The following is a 25259-nucleotide window of genomic DNA, read 5'->3' on the forward strand; positions in this document are numbered from 1 at the left end:
GTGGCTACTTTGAAGAACCTAGAATATGACATATTTTCAGTTGTTCCACACTTTTTTGTTATGTATATAATTCCACATGTGTTAATTCATAGTTTTGATGCCTTCAGTGTGAATCTACAATTTTCATAGTCATGAAAATAAAGAAAACTCTTTAAATGAGAAGGAGTGTCCAAACTTTTGGTCTGTACTGTATATAAAAATGAGTTTCTGTCTGTCTGGACGTTCTTTATGCGCGACCAAACGACTGGACGGATCTTTACCAAACTTGGCACACAGGTACATCAGGTGTCCGGGAAGGTTTAAGACCAGGTATCAGCTCTCTAGGACGTACCGTTCCTGAGATATTCCCAAAAAAATAGCCCCCCCAATACCAACTGTCATAAACACAGTTTTACTTCAGGTTTCCATAACAACCCAACCATTTTTCTTTACTGCTTAAAGGGGCAATCACAGTGGAGGTCATTGTTATTAACCACCTCCGGACCGCCTAACGCAGATGTGCGGTCCGGAGGTGGCAGCGCTGCGCACAGTCACGCATATACGCGTCATCTCGCGAGACGCGAGATGACGCGAATATGCGCCCGCGCATGCGCAGTTCGCGCCGGCATTTCGTTCAGGACTATTTCGTCAGCAACCTGCCAGCCGTGATCATTGGCTGGCAGGTTGCTGATTTTTAAAAAATCCAATCAGAAGCCAGATAACAGATCATATTTGTAAATATGATCTGTTATATGGCTGCCTGCTCCTCTGCTGGTTCTTTTCGTCGGTTGGATCCAGCAGAGGAGCAGGCTTCACAGTGAGTACACCAAACAGCACACTTTAGCCCCAGATCACCCCCCTGAACCCCAATTAACCCTTTGATCACCCCTTTGATCGCCCCTGTCAATCACAAGTGAAAAGAAAAAAGTGATCAGTGCAAACTGTCACTTTTTTTTTTCACTGGTATTGACCGTTAGGTTTCAGTATAGTTTAGGCCCCTTGGTTAGGTAGTTTAGGGATCGGTTAGCGCCCAGCCCACCGCACCGCAGTCCGTTATTCGCTGATTAGCGTATCGCTAATCAGCATTTGTACTTTTATAGTATCTGGAAGTGATCAAAACTGATCACGGTCAGATCTATAATAGTACTAGTGTCACTTTAGTTCTCCCTCCACCCAAAACGCAGTGTTTGCCCGATCAGGCCTGATCGGTCGCCCACACGTGCGTTCGCCCACACCCGCCCCACCGCAGTGACAAAAAAAAATTTTTTGGTTCACTGCACAATCACTCTACACGCACTGCGGCGATAAAAAAAATCCGTTTTGATATTTTTTATCAACCGCAGCGGCCTCCGGTACTTCGCTAGCCTCCCCTTTGTAAGACAGGCTTGCTTTTTTTTTCTTGGGTAGTCTCAGGGAATACCCCTAAATTTAGTTGCCCACATGTCTAACAGGGGGTATTCCTCTGAAGAGGCCTACAGGCTTCTGACCCAGTCGGATGAGGAGTGGGAACCCTCATCTGATGAATCCAGCGGGTCAGAATACGAACCTGTAGAAAGCAGTGGCTCTCTGACCCAAAGTTCGGACGAGGAGGCTGAGGTCCCTGATACCACCAGGCGTACCCGGCCCCGTGTCGCTAGACCACAGGTTGCGCAGGATCCGCTTCAAGAGCAGCAGAGTGGGGCTGGTGCTGTCGGATTACGTGGTGAGGCATACACCAGCAGCCCAGCCCTCCCTGGACCTAGTACCAGCACTGCCGTACAACCTGGTGAAGTAGCGAGCACCAGAAGGGCAGTTGAAGCTGGTACGGTGGCACGTGCAGTAGTGACCCCGTCGCAGCCACCGCAAAGACGTGCCCGTAGAGCCCCTAGAATCCCAGAGGTGCTGGCAAACCCTGATTGGCAGTCCCCAACTTCAGCCGCACCTGTAGTTTTCCCTTTCACTGCCCAGTCTGGAGTTCGGGTTGAGACAGCTCAGATCGGTTCGGCCCTGGGATTTTTTGAGCTGTTCTTGACTGCGGAGCTTTTAGACATAGTTGTGGCCGAAACAAACAGGATATGCCACACAATTTATAACCGCTAACCCGGGAAGCTATTATGCCCAGCCTTTCCGGTGGAAACCAGTCCAAGTTTCCGAAATTAAAACTTTTCTGGGCCTCCTCCTCAACATGGGCCTGACAAAAAAGCATGAATTGCGGTCATATTGGTCCACGAACCCGATTCATCACATGCCCATGTTCTCTGCTGCTATGTCCAGGGCACGTTTTGAGGCCATCCTGCGTTTCCTGCACTTTAGTGACAACACCGCCTCCCGTCCCAGGGGCCACCCTGCTTTTGACCGGCTCCACAAAATTCGGCCCCTCATAGACCATTTCAACCAGAAATTTGCAGATATTTATACCCCAGAGCAAAACATCTGCGTAGACGAGTCCCTGATACATTTTACCGGGCGCCTTGGCTTCAAACAATACATCCCAAGCAAGCGCGCCCGGTATGGGGTCAAATTGTATAAGCTCTGTGAAAGGGCCACAGGCTATACCCACAAATTTCGGATCTATGAGGGAAAAGATCAGACCCTGGAGCCGGTCGGTTGCCCTGACTACCTGGGGAGCAGTGGGAAGACAGTTTGGGACTTGGTGTCACCCTTATTCGGCAAGGGGTACCATCTTTATGTGGACAATTTTTACACAAGTGTGGCCCTCTTTAGGCATTTGTTTCTAGAACGGATTGGCGCCTGTGGTACCGCGCGAACTAGTCGCGCGGGCTTCCCCCAACGGCTCGTTACCACCCGTCTTGCAAGGGGGCAGAGGGCCGCACTGTGTAACGAAGAACTGCTCGCGGTGAAATGGAGAGACAAGCGTGACGTTTACATGCTCTCCTCCATTCACGCAGACACGACAATACAAATTGAGCGAGCAACCCGTGTCATTGAAAAGCCCCTCTCAGTCCACGACTATAACCTCCACATGGGAGGGGTGGACTTCAATGACCAGATGTTGTCTCCGTATTTAGTTTCCCGCAGAACCAGACGCTGGTATAAGAAGGTGTCTGTATATTTAATTCAATTGGCTCTGTACAATAGTTTTGTTCTCTACAGTAAGGCTGGGAGAACTGGATCCTTCCTCAAATTTCAGGAAGAGATCATCGAGAACCTCCTGTACCCAGGAGGTTCCGTGGCCCCATCCACCAGTGTAGTTAGCCGTCTACACGAGCGACATTTCCCCAATGTCGTTCCTGGTACCTCAACCCAACCGTCACCCCGAAAAAGATGTCGTGTCTGTAGCAGGAGTGGAATAAGGCGTGACACCCGCTATTTCTGTCCTGACTGTCCTGACCACCCTGCCCTATGCTTTGGAGAGTGTTTCCGGAAGTACCACTCACAGGTACACTATTAGCATAGGGATCATCTCACCAGGACAGGCACACAGGGCTATTAGGGCCCATTCACTCACTGCTGCTGCAAACGTCTCCTTTCACATGGGACAAAGTGCATAACGCACTTCGCCACATCTTTGGGCGATTTGCGCTTTGCACATTGACCCATGGGGAAGGAGAGGTTTGTTCTATAAAGGTAAAAAAATAAATAAAATAAAAACACCAGTAAGCAAAAAGGTTAATGTTCAGTTAAAAAGTTAAAGTTACATGTTCTGTTGCAAAGTTAATAAAATTATTGCGTTGCGGCCTGGTTTTTTCTTTTTTTTTTTTTGTCTTTTTACCTTCCAGGTGGACCAACCGATCGATTAGCTGCAGCACCGATGTGCATTCTGACAGAAGCATTGCGCTGCTGTCAGATTACACGCAAGTCGGTGTATGCGGCGCTGCAAGACGGGATTTTCTCCTCTGCAGTAACAGATATGTTTGCCGAGGCATACGAGCTGAGGAGGAGGCGGCGTTCCTATGCTTTGGCAAACACTTTGTATATATATATAAAAAAAATTAAAAAAATCCCGGCAATGATTTATTCATCCACATCGATTGATGTGAATGGAGAAATCTGGTTTGCCAGGGCATACGAGCTAAGTGGGTATGGATGTAGGGCGGAGCTCCTATGTCCTGGCAGACGCCTTTCCCCTCCATTTTTTTTTTTTGGCAGAGATTTTTTCATCCACATTGATCGATGCGAATGAAGAAATCTGTGCCGTTCATTTTTTTCTTTCAGCCCAGAGGCTGAACGGAAAAAAAAATCTCATTACCTGTATGCTCAATATAAGGAGAATAGCAGAAACTCCTAATGCTGGCCATACATGTAATGATTGCGGAGACCCTCAAATGCCAGGGCAGTACAAACACCCCACAACTGACCCCATTTTGGAAAGAAGACACCCCAAGGTATTTGCTGAGGGGCATATTGAGTCCATGAAAGATTTAAATTTTTGTCCTAAGTTAGCGGAAAGTGAGACTTTGTGAGAAAAAACAAAAAAATAATCAATTTCCGCTAACTTATGCGAAAAAAAAAAATTCTATGAACTTGCCAGGCCCCTCATTGGATACCTTGGGGTGTCTTCTTTCCAAAGTGGGGTCACATGTGGGGTATTTATACTGCCCTGGCTTTTTAGGGGCCCTAAAGCGTGAGAAGAAGTCTGGGATCCAAATGTCTAAAAATGCCCTCCTAAAAGGAATTTGGGCACCTTTGCGCATCTAGGCTGCAAAAAAGTGTGACACATCTGGTATCGCCGTACTCAGGAGAAGTTGGGGAATGTGTTTTGGGGTGTCATTTTACATATACCCATGCTGGGTGAGATAAACATCTTGGTCAAATGCCAACTTTGTATAAAAAAATGGGAAAAGTTGTCTTTTGCCAAGATATTTCTCTCACCCAGCATGGGTATATGTAAAATGACACCCCAAAACACATTCCCCAACTTCTCCTGAGTACGGCGATACCAGATGTGTCACACTTTTTTGCTGCCAAGGTGGGCAAAGGGGCACATATTCCAAAGTGCACCTTTCAGATTTGCAGGCCATTTTTTACACATTTTGATTGCAAGGTACTTCTCACACATTTGGGCCCCTAAATTGCCAGGGCAGTATAACTACGCCACAAGTGACCCCATTTTGGAAAGAAGACACCCCAAGGTATTCCGTGAGGGGCATGGCGAGTTCCTAGAATTTTTTATTTTTTGTCGCAAGTTAGTGGAATATGAGACTTTGTAAGGAAAAAAGAGAAAAAAAAAAATCATCATTTTCCGCTAACTTGTGACAAAAATAAATAAATTCTAGGAACTCGCCGTGCCGCTCACGGAATACCTTGGGGTGTCTTCTTTCCAAAATGGGGTCACTTGTGGCGTAGTTATACTGCCCTGGCAATTTAGGGGCCCAAATGTGTGAGAAGTACTTTGCAATCAAAATGTGTAAAAAATGGCCTGCAAAATCCGAAAGGTGCACTTTGGAATATGTGCCCCTTTGCCCACCTTGGCAGCAAAAAAGTGTGACACATCTGGTATCGCCGTACTCAGGAGAAGTTGGGGAATGTGTTTTGGGGTGTCATTTTACATATACCCATGCTGGGTGAGAAAAATATCTTGGTCAAATGCCAACTTTGTATAAAAAAATGGGAAAAGTTGTCTTTTGCCAAGATATTTCTCTCACCCAGCATGGGTATATGTAAAATGACACCCCAAAACACATTCCCCAACTTCTCCTGAGTACGGCGATACCAGATGTGTGACACTTTTTTGATGCCAAGGTGGGCAAAGGGGCACATATTCCAAAGTGCACCTTTCGGATTTCACCAGTCATTTTTTACAGATTTTGATTGCAAAGTACTTCTCACACATTTGGGCCCCTAAATTGCCAGGGCAGTATAACTACCCCACAAGTGACCCCATTTTGGAAAGAAGACACCCCAAGGTATTCCGTGAGGGGCATGGCGAGTTCCTAGAATTTTTTATTTTTTGTCGCAAGTTAGTGGAATATGAGACTTTGTAAGGAAAAAAGAGAAAAAAAAAAAATCATCATTTTCCGCTAACTTGTGACAAAAATAAATAAATTCTAGGAACTCGCCATGCCCCTCACGGAATACCTTGGGGTGTCTTCTTTCCAAAATGGGGTCACTTGTGGCGTAGTTATACTGCCCTGGCAATTTAGGGGCCCAAATGTGTGAGAAGTACTTTGCAATCAAAATCTGTAAAAAATGGCCTGCAAAATCTGAAAGGTGCACTTTGGAATATGTGCCCCTTTGCCCACCTTGGCAGCAAAAAAGTGTGACACATCTGGTATCGCCGTACTCAGGAGAAGTTGGGGAATGTGTTTTGGGGTGTCATTTTACATATACCCATGCTGGATGAGAGAAATATCTTGGCAAAAGACAACTTTTCCCATTTTTTTTATACAAAGTTGGCATTTGACCAAGATATTTTTCTCACCCAGCATGGGTATATGTAAAATGACACCCCAAAACACATTCCCCAACTTCTCCTGAGTACGGCGATACCAGATGTGTGACACTTTTTTGCTGCCAAGGTGGGCAAAGGGGCACATATTCCAAAGTGCACCTTTTGGATTTCACCGGTCATTTTTTACACATTTTGATTGCAAAGTTCTTCTCACACATTTGGGCCCCTAAATTGCCAGGGCAGTATAACTACCCCACAAGTGACCCCATTTTGGAAAGAAAACACCCCAAGGTATTCTGTGAGAGGCATGGTGAGTTCCTAGAATTTTTTATTTTTTGTCGCAAGTTAGTGGAATATGAGACTTTGTAAGAAAAAAAAAATAAAAATAAATCATCATCATTTTCCGCTAACTTGTGACAAAAAATAAAAAGTTCTATGAACTCACTATGCCCATCAGCGAATACCTTAGGGTGTCTACTTTCCGAAATGGGGTCATTTGTGGGGGTTTTCTACTGTCTGGGCATTGTAGAACCTCAGGAATCATGACAGGTGCTCAGAAAGTCAGAGCTGCTTCAAAAAGCGGAAATTCACATTTTGGTACCACAGTTTGTAAATGCTATAACTTTTACCCAAACCATTTTTTTTTTGCCCAAACATTTTTTTTTTTATCAAAGACATGTAGAACAATAAATTTGGCGAAAAATTTATATATGGATGTCGTTTTTTTTGCAAAATTTTACAGCTGAAAGTGAAAAATGTCATTTTTTTGCAAAAAAATCGTTACATTTTGATTAATAACAAAAAAAGTAAAAATGTCAGCAGCAATAAAATACCACCAAATGAAAGCTCCATTAGTGAGAAGAAAAGGAGGTAAAATTCATTTGGGTGGTAAGTTGCATGACCGAGCGATAAACGGTGAAAGGAGTGTAGTGCAGAAGTGTAAAAAGTGCTCTGGTCATGAAGGGGGTTTCACCTAGCGGGGCTGAAGTGGTTAAAAGGGCAGGCACTGTGGAGGTCACTATTATTAAAGGGGCAAGCTCTATGAAGGTCCATGTTAAAGGAGCGGTCACTGTGAAAGTAACTGGTAAAGGGGTGGTCACTGTGAAAGTCACTGTTAAAGGGGTGGTCACTGCGAAAGTCACTGTTATAGGGGTGGTCACTGCGAAAGTCACTGTTATAGGGGTGGTCACTGCGAAAGTCACTGTTAAAGGGGTGGTCACTGTGAAAGTAACTGTTAAAGGGGTGGTCACTGTTAAAGGGGCGGTTACTATGAAAGTCACTTTTAAAGGGGCAGTCACTGTGAAAGTCACTGTAAAAGGGGCAGTCACTGCGAAAGTCACTGTTAAAGGGGCGGTCACTGTCAAAGTCTCTGTTAAAGGGGCGGTAACTGTGAAAGTCTCAGTTAAAGGGGCGGTCACTGTAGAAGTCATTGTTAAAGGGGCGGGCACTGTGAAGGTCAATGTTAAAGGGGCAACCACTGTGGAGGTCAATGTTAAAGGGGCAGCCACTGTGGAGGTCAATGTTAAAGGGGCGGCCACTGTGGAAGTCATTTTTAAGGGGCGGGCACTGTGGAGGTCAATGTTAAAGGGGCGGCCACTGTGGACATCATTTTTAAGGGGCGGGTACTGTAGAGGTCACTGTTATGGGGAAAACTGTCGCTATTTTTTACGCCACACGGAAACATAAAATGAAATTGACGAAATATACCCATGCAAAGCCGGGTCCTTCTGCTAGTCTCTTATTTATTAAAAAATTTATTTCTGTCTGTCTAGACGTCTGTCTGGACGTTCTTTATGCGCGACCAAATGACTGGACCGATCATCACCAAATTTTAAAGGGGCTGGGCACAGTGAAGGTCCCTCTAGTGATGAATTTGTCCTATGGACAGATAGTCCTTCATACTATTGTCTCACAGTAGACTGTCACATAGTGATGAGCAGCAGGGGTCATATTCGAATTTGCGATATTTTGCGAATATTTTGTAGAATATTCAGCGAATATTCGCGAATTCGAATATTCGTTATATTCTATGATTTTTTTTACTCGAAAAATCGACAAGGTAATGATCGTGTAATATGCAAATTTTTATCGCCAATTTTTTAAATTGCCGAGCAAAAACATGATTCCTCCCTGCTTCTTGCTTGTGGGCCAATGAGTCATAGCACTATATCGAATATATTTGTTTTTTCCAATATTCGTAATATTCTAAAACAAGAAAATATAGCAATATAGCGAATATTCGACCAAAAAAAACAATATAGAGCAATTTAGCTAATATAGTGCTATAATTTTTGTTTTCAATAGCTGAAACTTCAGATGAGAAAAAAATGACAACTATTAGACAAAGAGGGTTTATAGCACTATATTAGCTAAGTTGCTCTATATTTTTTTTTTTTTTGAATATTTGCTATATATTCTTGTTTTAGAATATTACGAATATTAAAAAAAACTAATATATTCGATATAGTGCTACATATTAGTTTTTTAGAATATTCATCATTTTTCCCATTTAGGCCGAATGCACACGGCCACCACAATACAGTAATACACTGGTATGATCTATACCAGTGTATTACTGTACTGTGGTGGCAGCCGGGAGCGCACGGCGTCATAGCAACCAATGACGCCGTGCGCTCCTGCTCTCGGCAGGAATCCAGCCCGTGGTTCCACAGACCGCTCACGGCCATGAAAAACGGCCGTGTGTATTCGGCCTTAAAATCATGATTCCTCCCTGCTTCTTGCTTGTGAGCCAATGAGTTATTGGCCCACAAGCAAGAACCAGGGAGGAATCATGTTTTTACTTGGCAATTGTAAAATTGATAAATTTGCTATAAAAAATTTGCAATAAAAAAAATCTCGAAGTTTAAAAATTACGAATATATATCACTACTAAGTACCTATATTCACGATAAAAATTCGCAATTCGAATATTCGTGATCAACACTACTGTCACAGAGATGCAAGGAGAGAAATTAGGTTAGTCTTACCAGTAATACAGTTCCTCTGAATTCTCAGTGACAGCACCATGAATATTTCCTCCCTCTCCTGAGTTTGCAGATTACAGATGAAACCTTCTCTAAAGCAGATTTTGGGAGTAGTTATTTGTAAAACACTGGTGGTGATGGGGCTTTAAAGCTCTCTGCTGTCACCGAGGATTTGTAGAAACCATATTACCAGTAAGATTAAAGGGGTTGTTTCATCTGGGACTATAAAGGAATATCACTAGGATATGCCCTTAAAATCATATAGGTGCTGGTCCCACCTCTGAAACCTGCACCTATCTCTAAAATGGGTCCTTGAAAGTGAAGGAGAGTGTGTGCTCGGCTATTTTTAGAAGTTCCTTAGAAATTAATGGGGAGCAGACTGCGCAAGTGCGGTCACTTCTATGGGACTGCTGAAAATATCTGAGCCAGAGCTCTGATAGTTTCTTGACTCCCATAGAAATAAATGGAGGGCAGGAGGCCATGCATGCTCTGCTGCCCTCTGCTTAATTTGGGGGTCCCGTTCTGGAGCAAAAGTTCTGGCCCCAGAGGTGGAAACGTGTAACAGTGGCTGCTGTGTGCCGCTGTTCCCCTGTGTCACGACTGAGGATGGGGGAAACCCTCAGCCGTGCGATGCCAGGTGTTGTAGTGGCTACTCGGCCATGAGCACAGGATAGGGAGCAGGTCACCTCCTCAACGCATCCCTAACCTGACCCTAACTCCTAACCTGCATGGGCCGACCTTAAAGGTAGGAGGACCCATGCGCAGGAACCTCGGAGCCCTATCTTACCCTCCGTAGATCCCTGCGCTATGAGCTGGGTAGACGAGCACGGAGGAGCAGGAGTCTCAATGGCCAAGCTGTTGGGAAAAGGGGAACACTAACAGACTAATGGAAATGGCAGGCGAACAAAGTAGTTCTACCAACCTGCCACAGCCTTGCTGACTGGATCCCTCAAGAGACAGGAATCCAGAACCATTAGCTGCACCAAAACATCGAAAGCTCCCAACAGAAGAACATACAACCTCACCAACATAAAGACATCAGCAAGAACAATAATTTTATGACCACAGGGGTGGCTCTCACAGGCAGGTCAAATACACAGGTGGCTGCTCCAGCTAGCAGGGCTGAAGCAACCTACTGAACCATGCAAAACACTCAGGCTTTATAGGCCAAGAAGCCACACCCACAGTCAGACACACCCAGTGACATCACTCACACACTGGGAAGGGAGTTAACCCTTCCAGCACCACAGAAGGGAAAGTCACAGACAGGGGAAGTGTCCAACAGATCACACTGTGGCTGTTGCCGCTGGCAACGACATGGGTGGCAGCCGTCCAGAAAGACAGCCCGAAGGCCAGGACACTGCCACCACATGTACAACATACCAGACGCTGCCACGGGCAGCCACAGTGAAAGGAAGATGTCCGTGCGCACCAAACAACAACAAGTGCACACCAGACATACAAACAAAGTGCATCCACACACGCACACAACTCCCCGGGAACCGCACACAAAGCTGTTGTCCGCGGCAACCGCACTGAGGCCAACTACATTATGCCTCAGCTGCGGTTGACACAACAACCACAACCGCGGGCAACTGTATGCGGCTCCCAATGAGTCACGACCATAACCGTGGCCGTGACACCCTGCTTACTGCCGCAGTCCCGGACGCCGTGTTCAGCGGTGATCTGCTGCCAGTGTTTCCTTTCAGCCCTGGCCACAGTATGCTTGCTGCTTGTTTCCTGCAGCATTTCCTTAAGGGCTCACGCACGTCACTTCCTGTGTTTTATGGGTTGGATCTTGTGACCTCGCCTACCAATCCTAGCCCTCCTGCACATATATAAGTCGCTCAGCCCCCTTCCCAGATGCCTCAGTGTCAAGGTCCTTGTTTCCTGCTAAGTTTCCTGATATCAGCTTGTGTTCCTGACTCGTACTTGTGTTCCTAGATTCTGCTACCCATTTTATCCATGCCTGCTTGCCTTGACTATCCTGTTGCTGACCCGGATGACCTGACCTGTACCTGTGCCGCCTTCCCTGATCTATTCCCTGTCTGACTTCACCTCTGCCTCATCCTTCGATCCTGCACTGTTGCTTCTGGTAACGACTCAGCATGCTGACAACATCTGTACCTCTGGTACCTTTCTCCGGTACCTCCTGGCCCGCCTGGACCAGCTGCCTCGTGTGCCTATCCTCCTCAAGAGATAGCGACCTGGTGTTCCCCTCGGGAAAGTCTATCCCCTCCATCAGGGGTACTGTGAAGATCGAGGGGTTCACTTGGACAACGCACATAGAGGAGGTAGGACATGTGGCACATGGGTTCACACCCGCTGGTTCGTGACAGAACGGCACCTATCTGACATTAGTGCCACATTTTAGCGACATGTCACCAGTGTTTCAGAACAGACAACCTCATTGTTTTCTTCAAAAGGGACAGAATGTGTTAAAAATAACAAATCATTACTCACCTCACCGATTCTCCGCTGTTGCTGTTCCTTCAATACTCTGGTCCCTGCTGTTCTCCTGGTTCTTGGTTCCAGTTGAACGCCTAGAAAATAACTGGAAATCCCCACTCAGTCAATCCCTGGTCACAGCAGTGATCCGCCTCAGCCAGATGGAGATTTGCCCTGCATATAGCCTGGACCAGGAGGAGCAGCATCGGAACAGCAGAGGTGGGGTAATCAGTGAGGTGAGCAATAATAACGTTTTTTTTTTACCGATCCTGGTTCCTCCCGACAAACCCTTCTGCTGAGTATTGTTTGTTAGGCTGCACTTCAGAAAATTTTTGCATTTCATGCAGCCAAAGAACATATTTTTCCCACATTTCCATGACTATAAAAGAAAGTGATAACATACTGATAAATATACGGCAGGAAAAGAAGCAAAAAACAGCCACAACTATGAACAAGCATTTAGATTATCTAAGAATTCAGTTATGTATTCCGTTACCATGGACCATAAGTTATGGTCCGTGGAGCGGAATCCATAACTAATTTCTCAGATAACCCAAACCTTACACGCCAAATAGAAGTTCACTCAACACTAGTGAGAATCTAACAGGATCCAGGAAACACACAGAAAGCTCAATCACATCTGTTTGTGACAGGACTGTGAAAATGGCTCAGTTCATTAGGGGTTAAATGCCAGCAGTAATAAGGGGTTAGTGGCGCCTCTGCCCCAGTAATCCTGACAGACAGTGGCAGTGACTGTACACATACCTCCACCTGCAGTACCAGTGGCTGATTCTGCTGCCATTAATTGTTCTTCAGATTCAGCCTGTGACTAAGGCTACTTTCACACTAGCGTTTTTCTTTTCCGGCGCTGAGTTCCGTCCTAGGGGCTCAAATCCGGAAAAGAACTGATCAGTTTTATCCTAATGCATTCTGAATGGAGAGTACTCTGTTCAGGATGCATCAGGATGTCTTCAGTTCAGTCTTTTTGACTGATCAGGCTTTTCAGAAAACCGTAGCATGCAGTATTTTTACCTCTGGCCAAAAATCCTGAACACTTTGATTGAACGCCGTATCCGGTCTTTTTCCCATTAACTTGCATTAACGCCGGATCCGGCGCCGTGTGTTCAGTCAAAACGGATCCGGCTTTTGCATGTTAAACCCGAAAAATTTGAAAAAAAGTAAAGTCCATAAATGGCGGATCCGTTTTTTCCAATGCATTTTTTCATTGTGATCAAAATCCTGATCAGGATTCAAATGTAATCCGTTTTCACACGTTTTTCCGGATTCGGCGGGCAGTTCCGGTGTCGGAATTGAACGCCGGATTTAAACAACGCTAGTGTGAAAGTAGCCTAAGCCTTCAGCATGTATGAGCAGAGTTGATATACCAGTTTGTTATAACCAATATTCCAGATATAATGTAATGTTTGCAAGACTCCAAACCAAAGAAGAGAAGCTATAAGGAGAAGGGGGGTTTCGAACTGTGGCCTGTGTCCGCCAATCCACTCTCTATGATCAGTTCAGTGTATCTCACCTCAGGTTCAGCACTGTACACCCTTTTTCTCCTTGCTCTAGGTTGCTGTCCAGCTGTTGACTAATAGTTCATCAAGTCTCCTATAAATATCGGCTTGTCTCTCTCACTCTTTGCCTGATCAATACAGGTCCTTTTATTCTGATTTGCTGTGCTATCTGAGCTATAATCAGTTTACCTGGTGGATTACTGACAGTTGCCTTCCTGGACTTTGACCTAAGCCTGTTCCTGAATAAGAGCTAACGTGATTCCTCTGGTACTTCACTCTGGTGTTCTTGATCCTTATGGGCCACCACCCTACCACTCTTGGGTGGTTGGTACAGTGGATCAACATCCACAGATGGTAACATTTCTTGGACTCTGCAGAGATAATCGAGTTGATAGTATTCAGAAGAAAAATTAGTTTCCTGACTTTCAATCTGTGGATGGATTATGGATGCCAAGCTACGAAATACCCAGAATTACTGGAAATTGTGGAGAGGAGATTTAGTGAAAACATATCTTTTCAGGATGATCAGGATCAATTATTAACTGCAGTTCTTCAATAATATAAATGGTAATAAGTATAAATCTAAAGGTGTCGGCCCTCTACAGAGTAATGAGGGGGGAGTTGAAGAGAGCGATGAGGAGAAATCAAAGCTATTAAATAGCACCTGCTCCTCCCACTTTATGAATAAAGCAGGCGGAGCAGGAGCGCAACGTAGTGAATGACGTTACGCTGCTGCCGCCGCCCGCCCTGCCTACAGGAGTTTTAAGTGAGTACCGTACTACATGGATTTCTCTATGCTGCAGAGAATTACTATAGTTTAAAACAGCACTCATGCCTACACATTACCTATTAATACTACAGTGAGCGGGGCTCAGTGTAATAGAATACAGCAGCAAAGAAATCCCAGCGGGCGCTGATTCTTCAATTCATGTATCTTTTATTTCATCTTGGTAACAATGTAACAATGGACACGTTTTTGCCCTTCCAGCCTTCTTCAGCTCAAGTTAATACAATGGTTCACCATCTTAAATAGCAGTAGAATCAATCACCTGTGGTGACATCAGGCGCCCACAAAAGTTAGTCTCAAGTTACAAAAAGGAGGCGGAGGAGAAAAAAAAGATCCAAATTTTTATGGGATAATGAGGATTCCTTTCCCCATCCTGGATCGGGAGCCAGCAAACCAGCGAGCAAGCACTACTATTCCTCAAGTTCCGGGAGTGAATCGACGGGACGTCAGGAGCCTCGTTCTCATTTCCACCAGCAGGAAACGTCGGGCGGGCCGCAAACACCGGCAGCCAGACCGTAGTCGGATCGTCGCAGAATGTGCAGACCTGTTCACAGGTACAGACTCTTCACTAGTTATACATCTGTCATCTAAGGTCATTAGCCCGGTGCAATTGAGGGCACTAGAACGGGGGTTGTCTTTTAGTCCAAGCATGAAGTTTGATGGTTTCCAGATGGACATTGATCTCCAACAATTATTTAGAAGAATAAGACGTAAAGCCCAATTTTCTAATTTAGAACAAGCTGTTGGTCCTGGTCCTAGTCCTAGTCCTAGTGACTGTCTGGAAATGGACATAAATAAGGTTACTCTGGCGGATTTGGGTCTGAGACTTAAAAGCAGATATATACTACCAAAATATTTGCACCCGGTGGAGACGTTTGTACACCTGGTTACTAAAGAGACGGAGGTCTTGATGGATTCCATCAGAAAGGTTGCATTGCACATGACATGTAATGTTTCAGTTGAAGAAAGGCAGGCGATCCCGGTCCCTAGCAGAAGATAAAGATTTGATAAAACCCGCTGATAAGGGTGGATCGCTTGTCATTCTGGATAAAGTTAATTATGTGAGGGAAATAATGCATCAACTGTTAGATAAAGATACTTATATGATTCTTGATAGTGATCCAGTGTTTAGGATCAAAAATAAGATATTGGGTGTCATTGATTATTATGCATCTTTGGGAGTGATAGACAAAAAAAATCGTGAATTTTTAATTAATCAATCACCAATTACTCCGGTGTTCTATGTACTCCCCAAGGTGCATAAAGCATTAGTGGATCCCCCAGGACGCCCTATAGTGGCATCAGTTGAGTCTATTCTGTCACCTTCAGCCATTGTTTTGGAAAAAGTTCTGACAACCCTGGTTAAAAAAGACAGCATCTTTCCTTTTAGACACATCACATTTTCTGAGCATTATTAAACAGATACGCACGGTTCCTAAGGAAAGCTGGCTTGTCACAATAGATGTGGTCCGCCTCTACACCTCCATCAGTCATGATGGCGGAATGGAGGCGGTATCACGCTTGTTGCAATCAAGTAATTATACTAACATACAGAGAGAATTTTTTATGGAATTGTTACATTTAGTGCTACACGAAAATTATTTTATGTTTGGTGACGTCTACTACCTTCAGCGGTGGGGGACCGCGATGGGCTAGAATGTGGCCCCGCCCTACGCAAATGCTTTAATGTCATAATTTGAGGATAACCATGTATATAAAGATCCGAGTTATGAGAAGTATGTTCTGTTGTGGAAAAGATATATTGATGGCGTGTTTTGCGTATGGGGGGGGCCACTCAAGCCCCTCGCGTCCTTCCTAGATCGGCTGAATGGAGTTTTTGTCGAGTTAAAATTCACAGTCTCATACGATCAGACTGAGGTTAGTTTTTGGGATACATTGATCATCAAGGATGAGGAGGGTAATTTGCACACAGATCTCTATAGGAAGGAGACAGATAAGAATAGTGTGTTGCACTACACAAGAGCACATCCATCTCCTTTAAAGAAAGCCATCCCCAAATCGCGGGTGCAAAGGGTGAAACGAATTGTTTCTGATCCCCAACTGCAGGGACAGAGGGTAGATGAGATGCTGCAGAGATTTAAGATGAGGTGTTACCAACTGCAGATACTAACAGAGGCTACCACCTCAGTACAAACAAAGAAAAATAAGGGAGATCTACATATTGAATTTAACCATAAATACCATCCATATAATGGAAAATTTGATGGTATTATACGTAATCATTGGCCACTGTTAGGTAAGGCGTACCCACAGATTGCCGAATTTAATATTGCACCCTTGATTTTCAACAAGCGAAGTGCCACTGAGACCAACTGGTACGTACAGATATTGGCACTATGACAATTACATCAATACAGAGGACAATTGGTAGTGGGAAAAATGGCACTTACCCTTGTTTGCACTGTGTACAGTTTTCCCATATAATTAAAGGAGATTCCTTCCACCATCCTCATACAGGAAAAACCTTTAAAATGTAAGGTTTTTTTTTACTTTCGAATCTGCAAATGTTGTTTATTTGGTGAAATGTCCCTGCGGTTTGGTGTACATAGGGGAAACCATACAAGCGGTAAAAGATCGCATTAGCAAGCATAAATCGATATTCGCACAGGCAATTTGTTGCTCCCCTTACCTTTTAATTTTCATAAGCACCAACATAGAATCTCCCAATTGAGATTCCAGGTGCTGGAGCAAGTGAAACGACACAGAAGAGGGGGTGACATTAGGACACAATTATTACGGAGAGAAGCCTATTGGATCCATACTCTGGGCACAATACAACCCAAAGGATTGAATAGAGAATACGAGATTAGGCATATGTGAACTATGTTGCCGCTATATCAAATCTTTAATGATAATGACAGCAAATCAGAGATGAGACGCTGCAAGTTGAATTATATCAGCATTATTTTACTGTTTTATTGTTTCAATTATTTGTTTATAGTTATATTGTATAAGAAAACTGGATAGTACTGATTTCTATGCCGCCCACTTTTGTGGGAGTCTGACGTCACCACAGGTGATTGATTCTACTGTTATTTAAGATGGTGAACCATTGTATTTACTTGAGCTGACAAAGACTGGACGGGCCGAAACGCGTCCATTGTTACATTGTTACCAAGATGAAATAAAGGATACATGGGGGGCGTGGCTAACTGCCGACATGAGCGGCCGCATCTGATCTGAGCTCCGGCTCCCGTTTATGATCCTGATCACAATCCTGAGCACTGACACGATCAATCTGACAATAGAAAAGACGTATGACATCACGAGAGCCCACGGATCCTAAAGATGGGACCTAGCAAAGCTCAAGCAGCGGCTGAACGCCTGAAAGAATTTGCCCGCCAAGATAACCAACATGGCGCCGCAACAACTAGTACACCCCGTACTCAACATACCCGCAGTCAGGCGGCTCAGCAAGTAGTCAGTGATGAACCGGAGGTGCCAGAGCTATCACCGAAAGAAGCGCATGAACAACTCTTGTCAGCAATCTTGGCATGTCAAACTTCTCTCACTACCAAGATTGACGAGGTACGTGTGGATGTAGGCCTCCTTAGACAAGACGTTTAGCAACTCAGAGAGTGGGTGAGGGGAGCGTAAGAGAGGATCTCTGAACTAGAGGACCTCACTCGTCCCATGCCTGCCAAGATCCATGCCATGGAAGATTCGTTCTCCCTGTGGAGGCAAAAGTGTGATGACTTGGAAAACAGGGCCAGGAGGAATAATGTGCGCATTTTGGGCCTACCAGAGAGAACGGAAGGGTCGGATCCTGCCGCCTTCCTGGAAACCTGGTTCAGATGAGGCAGCCTTTTCTATGGCATACGCGGTGGAACGAGCCCACAGGGTTGCAGCTCGCCCATCGCCACCTGGTGCTCCACCTAGGCCGCTATTAGCTCGCATGCTGAATTGGAAGGATCGCAACCTTATCCTTACACAGGCGAGGAAGAAGCAGACCATCATGCATGAAAATGCCAAATTGTCCTTGTTTCCCGATTTTTCCGCTGAGCGTCAGAAGAAAAGGGCGACCTTTGTTTCTGTAAAGAGAAGGCTTCGGGACATGAACTTACCATATTCCATGGCATACCCCGTCAGGCTGCGGGTGATGGATGGAGAAAAGTCACATTTCTTCACTGACCCTAAAGTGGCGGATGAGTGGGTCGTCAGGAAATCGCGTAGATTGGCGCCATCTTGAGAAGCAGTTTTGCATCTTTGTCTCATCTTTCGTCCGAGGACTTTACCGATGGGACATTCTATTAATACTGGCGGTGGAGATTCGTCATTTGCATTATGCGAAAGTATGCAGCTTTGGACTCTGTAATGATTGCATACAGCCACTTTAGAGTGAGTTTCACTGTTTTGTGCGTTCGCCATTAGTTAACTGTCAGTATGCTATACTATGTATGATGGGAGCTGGTCAGATACCTGCATAACTTTTTACCACCTTGTAATATGCAGGTCCCTGACTTTACAGCCACAGGGAAGTCAATTCCCCGCGTTGGGCAATATTCACTTTATTTCAGTGTTCGTTTATGGCATGTTTCGTTTTGCCTTAAGCTTGTATATCTTGTTTGGGCATTGTGTAATAGATCATTAACTATAGACAGATATGTGAATGTAAGGGGTAATTCGTTGGGAGGAAGCTATTTGAATTTGCAGCAGAAGTACAGACTTGCATTTAGATATGAGATGCGAATAATATGGCCAACTTAGTTCTAATGTCCTGGAATGTGAGAGGGCTAGGAGATACGGGTAAGAGGATGTCTGTTTATACACATATCCGCAGGTATGCCCCTCACATACTCAGTTTGCAAGAAACTCACTTAACGGTCGACACAGCCGGTAGACTTCAGAAATCATTGGTTCAGTGTGCATATCACTCGTACGGTACATCACATTCCAGGGGAGTATCTCTGTTAATCAACCGCTCTGTTAGATGGGCGTTACATACGAATGAAAGTAACCCAGAGGGAAGATACGTTTTTGTTTATGCACATGTGAATGGTACTCCTTTTGTGATTCTGAACATTTACTGTCCCCCTCCTGCTGACTTGGCACTTCTGCAAACTGCGGCTATATTTGCAGCTCAGTACTCGCAAGCGAGACTGCTATGTGTAGGGGACATTAACATGGTCATGGATCCACGGATGGTTCGATTTTGTGCTCACCCGGCTTCCTCGACCCACAGCCTACCCACTTTGTTGTCGGCCTGGACCGAGGAGGTGGGATGGTTAGATTTCTGGAGAGAAAAAACACCCAGATGTAGTAGAGTATTCTTGCTTCACTCCATCTCATGGAGCCTTGTCCAGAATTGACTACATGTTTGGGTCCCCTGTTTATCATGGCCCTCAGAGTGTGTCTGACCATGCACCCCTGATAGCACAGTTTAATGTTTCGCAGGAGTTAAGTCCTCGACTAAAAATGAAAATACATCAATTTTGGCTCACCCTTCTAAAAGAACAAGATAGGATCCCAGACTAACTGCAAATGTTTCTAGAAGTACATGACGCTGACACGAGTGCCCTGCTTCTGTGGGACACATTGAAGGCATATTTAAGGGGATGCCTTAAATCATCAATTTCTTATATTAAGAAAGACACCCGGAAAAAAGAGGACTCCCTTACTGTTTGTGTCAAGGAAGCCGAAGCTAGATTCGTGCTGGATCTATCTGAGGCAAATAGGCAGGACTGGTTACGGAAGGGAAGGATGTATCTAGTTCACTTGCATGAAAAGAGTAATTGAAAGCTATTCTTTTACAAACAGCAGGCTTTTGAGCAAGGGGATAAGGCAGGAAGACTACTGGCCCACATAGTCTATAGAAATACTTCTGCCCAACCAGTTCTGCGCATCCGGGTCCCGAGTGGGGAGGTCAAGGAATCCGTCCCGGATATAGTAGCGAGCTTTGCTGATTTCTATAAAGAGCTATATCAAACACAAGTGACATACTCTGAGTTGGAACTTGAGCATTATTTAGATGAGATAACCTGCACAACACTCTCGATGGAGGACAGCAAATCACTGGAGGAAGATATAACTTTAGAGGAGATACAGGATGCAATTAACGGATTAGCGAATGGGAAATCTCCAGGTCCTGACGGTCTGCCACTAGAGGTATACTCCAAGTATATTGATATCCTTGGACCTCAATTGAAGGAGATGTTCAAGGAGGCGTTGCGCCTGGGCGAACTCCCGGAATCCTTATATGAAGCGTTCATAGTAGTAATTTTTAAACCGGACAAGGATCCGATAGATTGTGCCTCTTATCGGCCAATATCCTTACTAAATTTAGATTACAAAATCCTGACAAAAATCTTGGCCAATAGGTTGAACAAAATAATAACTAGCTTAATACACTGTGATCAAACTGGGTTTATACCAGTTAGATCGACCTCCAGTAACATTCGCAGAGCGCAAATCATAGCTCAAATTGGAACCCACCATGATAGACAGTGGGCGATGGCTTCATTAGACACGGCCAAAGCCTTCGATTCATTGGAGTGGCCATACCCGATGAGAGTATTAGGGAAATTTGGCTTCGGTCCTAGGTTTCTACAATGGACTTGGATAATATACAGAAATCCAAGAGCTAGTATCTTAGTTAATGGCACCGCCTCCCCCTCTTTTACTCTGCAGAGGGGCACGAATCAGGGTTGTCCTCTCTCCCCCCTGTTGTTTGCGATTGCCATTGAACATCTGGCTTTACGTATTCGCCAAGACTTGACAATTAGAGGGGTTGGGATGGGGGGGGGGGGGGAAGACAGAGTAGGCCTATATGCAGATGATCTTATACTGTATATGAGTGAGATGGACATTTCTTTGCCACAAGCGATCACGATTATAGAACAATTTGGGCACTTCTCCGGATTACACATTAACTGGGCCAAGTCGGCCTTGATGCCGCTATGGCGATCCGACTGGCCCGAGGTCGATCATAACCTTAGAGTGGTAGATCACTTTAAATATCTGGGAATTGCTATCACCAGAGAGCCGAAAGACACATATCCCATAAATGTTGAGCCTTTAGAATCCATATTCAGCGACAAGTTTAAGGTGTGGGAAAACCCTTCCTCTGTCCATCATGGGCAGGATCAACTTAATTAAAATGATCCTATTGCCCAAAGGGTTATATATACTGGAACACGCTTGCACCCCAATATCACAGAGTTTCTTTGATCGCCTCCATTCTTTAATGGCTCAATTTATTTGGGGAAAGGCCAGGCACAAACTCGCTATGAATACGCTGCAGAGATCCAAGGTGCAGGGTGGAGCGTCGCTGCCAAATTTTCACTTGCATTTTCTTGCAGGACAACTGAGGTTCTTAGTTAGCTGGGTCAATGGGGAACCCCTGCAGAACATGGAGTATTATTTACAGCAGCACCTGGGTATATCCAACTTCTGGCCAGTACTTGAGAGGGTTGGATCCCTATCGAGACAATTGCTGCAGGTACACAGGTTAGCGCAGCAGGTTTGGAGAGACGCCAAATTAAGGCAATATCAGGATTGGGCCGACATCATACCTTTATGGGACAACCCGCTATTCCCCCAATTACAGGGAATAGAGAGAACGCATATCTGGGAAGCGTCCGGGATTGTTACACTGCGAGATTTATATAATGAAGGTATCTTACGCTCTTTCTCACAAATCCAAGAACGATTTGGGATAGCACGCACTCAGTTTTTTAAATGCCTACAGATCAGGCACGCCCTTCAGGAACAATTTAGAGATGGAAATAGGGCCATTTCCTCTTATCCCCTCATTGGGGTTATTAAATCACAGGGACCTAGAGGTATAGTATCTGTACTTTACATTCACCTTCTGGACAATCACATGTCAGCACAACCCATACTAGCTGAGGCCAGGTGGAAGGGGAACATCCCACATCTCTCAGCAGATGACTGGACAGAGGCGGTCACTAATGTATCCCCCTCTATTAACAACAGGTTAATCCAACTATTTATGTTGCACCGCAGTTACCTGACCCCCACTAGATTACACAAGATGGGGAGAATTCCCCAACCCAACTGCCTGAGATGTTCTCATAATAATGCAGATTTTTGGCATATGATGTGGGACTGTTCACACATTAAATCATATTGGCAGGCAGTACTTGGGATACTTTCATCACTAGGCTTAGGCCCAATTCCATTATGCCCCAAGTTATGCTTATTGGGTATTCTAGACAATGACGGATGGTCCCACTACAATAAGATATTTCTGAGCGAAACTCTATTTCTAGCCCGCAAGGTAATTTCTCTTAAATGGATGGCGGAAGATCTACCAACATTAGAGATCTGGAAGAGGGTGATTCCCTTTGAAGAGGTGATATATGTGAATAGAAAATGTCCTGATAAATTCCAGAAAGTGTGGGGTCTATGGTGCGAGTCACATTTAACAATTTCACCGGGATCAGCAGTTTCTATTGGCTCTTAAAAGGGATGGAACATTTAAAGTCTCACGCGATACCTCTGTCTAACTCAGTTTGTTGTATTTTTACTGTATATGAAAAAGAAAATGATGTGCTCTCCCTGTACCGAATTGCTTGAATACGTATATTATTCTTATAATGCATGATTTGATATGTCGTGTAACACTATCATATTCACATGAATGTACCACAGAATGCCTTGTTACGCTTTTTTCAATAAAACGAGTAAAAAATAAATAAAGGATACATGAATTGAAGAATCAGTGCACACTGGGATTTCTTTGCTACATTTGGGATCTTCCCTTCTCGTACGGGCGTTTCTCGAGGTTGAAAGTGCTTACCGTTCCTTACCATATACTAATAGAATACAGTGACTGGACAGGGGCCCGCTGCCATTACAACACCAGATGCCGGCCCCCACCCCTTCTCCCTCCCTGCTGATAAACCGCCGGCCACGTTGTGCACCATCGCGGTCAGCGATGCATCAGTGTAAATGGCGGTTTTCGCCCCATAAGATACACTGCATATTTTTCCCCCCACTTTAAGTAATGTCATAGCCAGACCCTTATTTCTGATATTTAAGGACTCTATACTGACAGGGAATGTCCCACAGGATTGTCGCATAGCAAATGTGGTGCCAATATTCAAAAAGGGTCCAAAAGCAGAGCCTGGAAACTATAGGCCGGTAAGTTTAACATCTGTCGTGGGTAAACTGTTTGAAGGTTTTCTAAGAGATTCTATCTTGGAGTACCTCAATAAAAATAAGCAAATAACGCCATATTAGCATGGCTTTGTGAGGGATCTGTCATGTCAGACTAATTTAATCAGTTTCTATGAGGAGGTAAGTTCTAGACTTGACCACGGCGAGTCAATGGAGGTCGTATATCTGGACTTCTCCAAAGCATTTGACACTGTACCACATAAAAGGTTGCTATATAAAATGAGAATGCTCGGACTGGGAGAAAACGTCTGTATGTGGGTAAGTAACTGGCTCAGTGATAAAACACAGGGTGGTTATTAACGGTACACACTCAGATTGGGTCACTGTCACTAGTTGGGTACCCCAGGGGTCAGTATTTGGCCCTATTCTCTTCAATATATTTATTAATGATCTTGTAGAAGGCTTGCTTAGTAAAATATAAATTTTTGCAGATGACACTAAGGGTCTATTCACACATCCGTATGTGTTTTACGGATCCGCAGAACACAGACACCGGCAATGTGCGTTCCGCATTTTGCGGACCGCACATCTCTGGCACTATAATAGAAAATGCCTAATTTTGTCCGCAATTGCGGACAAGAATAGGACATGTTCTATTTTTTCCGGGAACAGAAGTGCGGATCCGCATTTCCGGATCTGGGCAGTACATCGTGCAGCCCCATAGAAATGAATGGGTCTGCAATTCCATTCCGCAAAATGCAGAACAGAATTGCGGGCTTGTGACTGGTGCTTTAACTGTGTAAAGTAATTGACACGGAAGAGGACAGTATACTACTACAGAGGGATCTGGATAGATTGGAGGAGTGGGCAGATAAGTGGCAGATGAGGGTTAACACTGACAAATGTAAGGTTATGCACATGGGAAGGAATAATGCAAGTCACCAGTACATACTAAATGGTAGAACACTGGGTAACACTGACATGGAAAAGGACCTAGGAATTTTGGTGAACAGCAAACTAAGCTGTAGAAACCAGTGTCAGGCAGCAGCTGGAAAGGCCAATAAGATAATGGGTTGCATCAAAAGGGGCATAGATGCCCGTGATAAGAACATAATTCTACCACTTTACAAATCGCTAGTCAGACCACACATGGAGTACTGTGCAGAGTTCTGGGCTCCTGTGAACAAGGCAGACATAGCAGAGCTGGAGAGGGTTCAGAGGAGGGCAACTAAAGTAATAACTGGAATGGATGGACTACAGTACCCTGAAAGATTATCAACATTAGGGTTATTCACTTTAGAAAAAATATGACTGAGGGGAGATCTAATTAATATGTATAAAAATATCAGGGGTCAGTACAGAGATCTCTCCCATCATCTAATTATCCCCAGGACTGTGACGAGGAAACATCCTCTGCGTCTGAAGGAAAGAAGGTTTGTACACAAACATAGAAGATAATTCTTTACGGTAAGAGCAGTGAGACTATGGAACTCTCTGCCTGAGGAGGTGGTGATGGTGAGTACAATAAAGGAATTCAAGAGGGGCCTGGATGTATTTCTGGAGCGTAATAATATTACAGGCTATAACTACTAGAGAGGGGTCGCTGATCCAGGGAGTTATTCTGATTGCCTGATTGGAGTCGGGAAGGAATTTTTTCCCCTTAAGTGGGGAAAATTGTCTTCTACCTCAGTTTTTTTTTTTTTTTTTTGCCTTCCTCTGGATCAACTTGTAGGATTACAGGCCAAACTGGATGGGCAGAGGTCTTTTTCCGGCCTTATGTACTATGTAATAGTTTCATGATGCATAATTTCACATTATTAGGTTTAAAAGGTAACCCATAAGTAGTCACTACTTCAACTAGTGAAGATCTTCGATGTGGTCAATGTTATGATCAAACTAATCAATGTCCATAAAATTTCCAGCTGCCCCAGAATCCAACATTGTCCAGTAGTGTAATATTGTTAATATGAAAAGATGGTTTCTAAGAACAGAAAGTGCCCTAACAGAGTCCACAAAGTCTGGGATCCATGGTTCAATTCTTACATCACTATTTTTACACAAAATGCTCTCCCTTAACCTTGTAGGTTCTGAGGAAACTACATAACATGTGT

The 25259-nt window shown here is 44.5% G+C and overlaps 1 protein-coding gene across 1 annotated transcript in view; it reads left to right on the forward strand.

Annotated features, from left to right (window-relative positions):
- The window catches only part of LOC122941932, a 275413-nt gene that overhangs the window by 54562 nt on the left and 195592 nt on the right, over positions 1 to 25259 (forward strand).

Source organism: Bufo gargarizans, chromosome 6 (assembly GCF_014858855.1).
Source record: "Bufo gargarizans isolate SCDJY-AF-19 chromosome 6, ASM1485885v1, whole genome shotgun sequence".
Classification (NCBI taxonomy): Eukaryota; Metazoa; Chordata; class Amphibia; order Anura; family Bufonidae; genus Bufo; species Bufo gargarizans.